Below are 6,317 nucleotides of genomic sequence, written 5' to 3'. Positions count from 1 at the left end.
TAAGCTATTCCCCCAAGAAATAAAAATATATCTCACTAAATGTGGACTGTTGTTTACTTTCTACATGCAGCTTACACTCCTGTCATCTGAAGAGGCATTTTGTATTTCTGCCATACCAGGGACTGAATCCAATAGCTTAAGCATACAGAACATTTGCTCTACCTCTGATTCAAATCCTCAGCCCTATAAAGGTGCAATTTGAGCCTGCATATTGGTCATTTTTGCAAAACCATTTCTTGTTTCTTGGGCTCTGATGGGCAAGTGAATGGTCCAGAGGATAGTACAGTAGTAGGACTTTTTCCTTGTACGCGGCCAACCTGAGTCTGGTTCCTAACATCCCATATGGTCCCCCAAGCACTTATGGGAGAAATTCCTAAGTGCAGAGCCAGGAGTAACTGTTGAGCATCACTGAGTGTGACCCAAAAGCCAGGAAAAATCAAAATCAGATAGACAAGGGAGAGAGGAGTGGGAAGTATCTGAGACCATATTTCCCCAAAATGGTACCCTAAGACAAAACTTTAAAAGTAGGCAGTTTCTTGGTAGGTAAGTTTCAGAGGCAGGTTGAAGAATAGGTTTTTAAGACCAGGAAGAGAAAGCAGTAGGAAGAGAATAAAGTTAGCTTTTACTATGCAAATTACAGTGTTAGGCAACTATGGCAGATAGGTAAGATTTGCTATTGAGTCAATCCACTGAGATACAGGCTTGTTTGGAGGGAAAGGGGTGACAGAACAAGGTGAGATGAGAAAGGCCTCACAAAATATGATTGGTATTCTCTTTCTTTGCACGATATTAAAGGCAGATATCTAGAGAGAAAGACAATTTTCAGGAAAATGAGGAAAGTAAATGTTTGGTAAACAAATATTTTCCCAGCTATGCAGAGATAAAGGGCTACAGGAGAAAGATGCACACAGTGATAAGCCTATCTAATGGGAGATAGATATTTTATCAACATCTAGTGGATAATCTAAAGGAAAAAGTCTATCTCCTTGAGAACTGATTTAGGATAGTTACCCGAAATATTTCAAGGAAATCCCAAGGGGAATCCTAGAGAATATTTGCCCTCCAGTTTTGCAAATTATCCTTCAAATCTTCTGTGCTCTGACCTGAGCACATCTAGCATTTTCATTTGACACAAGGTTTGCCTGAGAATCATTTTCTTTTCATCAATTCAATAGGACAGGATAGCACCTGCCATAAAGTAAACTTTTCTTCACTTGTCTTTTCAAAAATGACCATAAGAGACTGCAAACTCAGTATTTGATAAATAAGTGGAGTAATAGTAAATAAGGGGTTTGATCCTTTATTTTCAAAAACAGAGTGAGACACCTGCTTCTAATGGTGGTAGACAAAGTCATATGCAGGAACCTTCCTATTGAGAGAAAGTACTACAACTGGGCAAGAAAATATTTGCTCATGAGTAGCAAAGTTCTTCAGCAAATAAATGCTGAGTCAAGACACAGGAGAAGGCAGAACTATAGAAAATTAGTTCAAGATTTAGGCCATCTTCTGTTCTACAATGTTCATCACTTTGTGGATAAGTATCTGGACAATATTCATATACACGTTCTTGTTGTCTTCACTTCCTTAAAAGCCATGAAATTAAGTGATTAGAGTGACAATACAGTGCAAGTAGGGTGCTTGCCTTGCATGCAGACAACCTAGCTTGCATGCCTGGCATTCCATATGGTCCCCTGAGCACCACTCGGAGAAATTCCTAAGTGCAGAGCCAGGAGTAACCTCTGAGTACTGTTAGGTGTGAACCAACCCTCCCCTCAAAAAGCCATAATATTATACAAAGTTATAATAATGTATGATTAGGTTTCTGAGTTCTATAGATGTTTTATTTATAACCAGGATTCAACAATAGGGAGGAAAGCAAATAGAAATATATAGGAATAATGTTTCTGTACCTTTCTGACATTAAATTGTATAAATATGAAGCTAATTATGATAAGGTAAGATGATATGTTCAATCCTACAATAATCAATAAGTAAACACTAAAAAGGTTATAGAAAAGTTGTTAGTGAAAGCAAAAAGTTACATAAGAAAATATTATTTAATGTAATAAAAGTGGTGAGGACCTATAGAAAAGCAAAAAGGGCTTGAGCTACATAGAAACAAAGTAAATTGTCTTTAAAAAAACATGAACTCAACCTAAATACCCATCTATAGATGATTGGATATAGAAGAAATGGGATAAATACCCAACAGAACACTGCTCTTCCCTTAAAGAAGATCAAATTGTGTCTTTTGAGACAAAATGGAGAGAACCTGGGGTGATTATGCTAAATGAACCAAGGAAGTAAAAGACAGTTGCTTGACAGTTTCCCTCATATGTTGAAATAAATAACTAATGCAAAAGAGACCCCCAAAAAATCAAACAAAACTCCTAGACTCAGTGAAAATTATGGTGTTTTTCAAGAGACAGAGGTTAGAAGAAGTGAAAGAAAAGTCTTTTTGGTGGTGGGATGGCCCTGGAATTTTGATGAGAGTTTGGTGAGTATTATACAGATACAGAAATAGAAAACTATAACCCTGAGTTCACAATATTTTAAATCAGTGCTGAATAGTTTTTTTAAGTAAAAATAACTGATGTAAACCTAACTCTATCTCAATAATGACACAAATGTGAATGGATTAAATAATACAATCAGGGCTGGAGTGATTGTACGATGGATAAGGTGCTTCACAGCCAACCCGTGTTCCCTGGTACCCAATATGGTCTCCCGAGTCAGCCAGGAGTGATTCCTGAGTGCAGGGCCAGGAGTAAACCCAGAGCACCATCAAGTGTGGTCTCAAAGCAAACAAACAAAAAACAAGCTAAAATAATAATAATAATAATAATAATAATAATAATAATAATAATAACCCAATCAAAGACAGAGATTGTCAAACTGGATTATTGAAAAATGGTACAAGGGCTGAAGCAATAACAGAGCAAGTAGGGTGTTTGCCTTGCACACAGCTGACCCGGGTTCGATTCCCAGCATCCCATATGGTCCCCGAGCATAGCCAGGAAAAATTTCCTGAGTGCAGAGCCAGGAGTAACCCCTGTGCATCGCTCGGTGTGATCCAAAAAGAAAAAATAAAAAAGGCACAATTTTATTACAATTACAGGAGGCATACATAGACTCAAACACACAAAGAACAAGGTTAGAATGAAGCTCATCTATAGGACCTAGGCTGGATCCCTGGAAATCCACATGCATGTGGGCATATACACAACAAAAAGATTTAGAATAAAAGAATAAGGAAAAAATGCATCCCGCAAACTGCAACTACCCACCAAAAAGTGGATTTACAAGTATCAGAGATTATATATATATATATATATATATATATGTGTGTGTGTGTGTGTATATATATATATATATATACACACACACATATATTTTTTGCTATCTTTTGTTCTGTTTTCGGGTCACACCCAGTTTTTCCTGGCTCTGCACTCAGGGATCACTCCTGGCAGGGCTTGGGAAACCAAATAGAGTGCCAGGGATACAATCCAGGTCAGTCACATACATAGTAAGCGCCCTGCCCACTGAACTGTATTTCCATCCCGAGACTTTAAACCAGACACCTAAAAAATGTTATCCAACTTACCTACATTATAAAAACATTTTCACTGGATTTTAAAAACCTATCACATTTCCACGAAAAAAAAAATTGAAATAGCTTCGTTTTGCCTCTGGAAACCCTGACTGTTGTTCCAAGTGCAGTCCCTCCTCTGGGACAACTTCCTTTGCTTCTCCCTGCATTCTGCAAACCTCCACTCACACTGTCGACAGCGTTTTAGGTGAAGAGAGCATTCCCCTCCATCATATGAGGTCTAAGAGCAAACAAATTCAATGAACTGTCTTCACTTCATTTGATTTTAGCGTCTTTCTGGGACTCCGCCTAGATCCTCTGCAGATCATTCTTCACTATTCCTGGGCCCTGCTTTCCACTGCGCAGCATCTGCAGAGCCTGTCCCTCAGTTCATTCACTGCACGTTGTGGAACCACCATCTTTTGTACCTGAGCTGAAGCACGATTTCCTTCGGAACATAACAAGGCTGACAAAGCTTTATTAATACCATACGAGTTATTCTAAGAGTCGGTCAACTCTTCAACTTAACCACAAGCACTTCAGGTCAGCCTGTGACTGTGGGCTAGAGAGATAGTACAGCAGGTAAGGTGTTTATCTAGCATGTGACCCACCTGTGTTTGATTCCAGCACCCCAAATAGTCCCCTGAGATCCTATCAGGAGTGACTCCGGAGTCAGAAGTAAGCCCTGAGCACCACCCAGTATGGCAAAAATAGAGAAAAGAATGTATCACTGTCATACCATTGCTCATCAATTTGTATGAGTAGGCACCATTAACATTTCCATTGTGAGACTTGTTACTGTTTTTGGCATATCGAATATCCCATGGGTAGCTGTGTGGGCGAGATACTCTCGGCAGCTTGCTGGGCTCTCTGAGATGGAGGGAGGAATCGAACCCGGTCAGCTGCACACAAGGCAAACACCCTACCCGCTGTTCCATCGCTCTAGCTTCGGCAGCACATATACTAAAATTGGAACGATACAGAGAAGATTAGCATGGCCCCTGCACAAGCATGAAATGCAGAGAAAAGGGAAAAAAATTATATGGCTTGTGATTGTATGTGAGCTGTAGCTATAGCACAATGGTAGGGCGTTTGCCATGCACACGGCCGACCCGGATTCAATTCCTCTGCCACTCTCGGAGAGCCCAGCAAGCTACTGAGAGTATCCTGCCCACACGGCAGAGCCTGCCAAGCTACCTGTGGTGTATTCAATATGCCAAAAACAATAGCAACAAGTCTCACACTGGAGACGTTACTGGTGCCCGCTCAAGCAAATCGATGAGCAATGGGATGACAGTGACAGTGACAGTAATTGTATGTATTTAATTTAAGGCACTCATTGCCCAATCTATTCAGTGAGTGAGTGAGTGACTGGCAGTTCAAAATGGAGCTGCTCTGGGATTTGTCCACAGCTTAAAAAGATGCTTTTCCAAGGTAAGACATCTTTACCAAGGATGAATAAATTCCAACTACCTGTCCATGAGGGGACACACAAGTCCAGGTAAAAACCTCAATTTTGCACAGTTCAAAAGAACCACAGCTAGTTGCTCATAACATTTAAGTCCATCTTTCCCACTGACCAATTTTAGTCTCTGTCCACTCTGAATAGTGTGGTTCGTAGAGCCTTATACATCCCTTGAATGTGAATGTTTGTCTCCCAGTCCATTTCCCAAAGAAATGACATAATGAAAACAATACGTGATTGTCCTTATATTAATTTCCTGAGGCCGCCAGAGCAAAGTACCTACTATCTGGTGCTAAAATGACAGGAGTTTAGGCCTCACTGTTCTGGAAAGAAATAGGAAATCACAGCTGTAATTTTCTAATTAACTGCTGAATAAACTTGACCTTAATTTATGTTTATTGAGTAGAGGACACCTGGGCCCAGTATGGTTGTCACAAATTGGTAATTAAATTAATAGCTCCTCCACATTGAGTGCTTCCACAAATCATATATATATTTAGTGTATCCCAGATGCTAAGAGTCTCATATTCTTTAGTATTTCATGAATATTTAGTGCTTTGTAATTATTGCCTTTTCCATCCTTTTCAATGTTTAGCACAAATACGCTATACACTTAGTTCTTATATATACTTAGATGTGTACCTATTCAAGTGTTTCTCCTTTTTCCTTTCTTTTATAATAGAATCTTTTCAAGCTATACATGAACTCTGCAAGAACACTGTGCTTTACTTCTTATATTTAAATATCATTTAATATCTTCATAGTTTTTTTCCTTAAAGAACACATATATAGGGCTATAGGATAGTACAGAGGGTGGGGTGCTCGCCTTGCACACGGCAGACCGGGTTCTGTCCTTGACATCCCACATGGTTCCCTCAACCACTACCAGGAAGAATTTCTGGGTGCAGAGCCAGAAGTAAGCCCTGAGCATCATTGGTGTGACTCAAAAACAAACCAAAATAGAACACAAACAAAATTTTTAATTAATTTTTCCCTGAGTACCTCATATGCCATGTAGATACTATGCTCCAGCAAACATGTTAAAAGGGCATGATTTTTCTTTTTTTTTTTTTTCGGGGGTGGTGCATGATTTTTTGAGTGTGAGAAAATTAGGTACCTGACTGATTCTGTAATTTTGACCTTTTACTTGACTAGTCCTGTAATTTGACCTTCTCAACCTCTTAAAAGATCAGGAATACCTAACCCACAACATTACTATAAAATTTGTATTATATTTTACAGTGGTAAGGTCACTGTCATCCC

The 6,317-nt window shown here is 39.2% G+C and overlaps 1 non-coding gene across 1 annotated transcript; it reads left to right on the top strand.

Annotated features, from left to right (window-relative positions):
• The first annotated feature begins 4,528 nt into the window (after positions 1-4,528).
• LOC129406204 (U6 spliceosomal RNA) lies at positions 4,529-4,635 on the top strand. The gene has a single exon (XR_008630867.1). It is a non-coding gene; the product is annotated as a U6 spliceosomal RNA (small nuclear RNA).
• Positions 4,636-6,317: the final 1,682 nt, after the last annotated feature.

The sequence above is a fragment of the Sorex araneus genome, chromosome 6 (assembly GCF_027595985.1).
Source record: "Sorex araneus isolate mSorAra2 chromosome 6, mSorAra2.pri, whole genome shotgun sequence".
Classification (NCBI taxonomy): domain Eukaryota; kingdom Metazoa; phylum Chordata; class Mammalia; order Eulipotyphla; family Soricidae; genus Sorex; species Sorex araneus.
The sequence above is the reverse complement of the archived record's forward strand: the minus strand, read 5'-3'. Positions and strand labels throughout refer to the sequence as shown.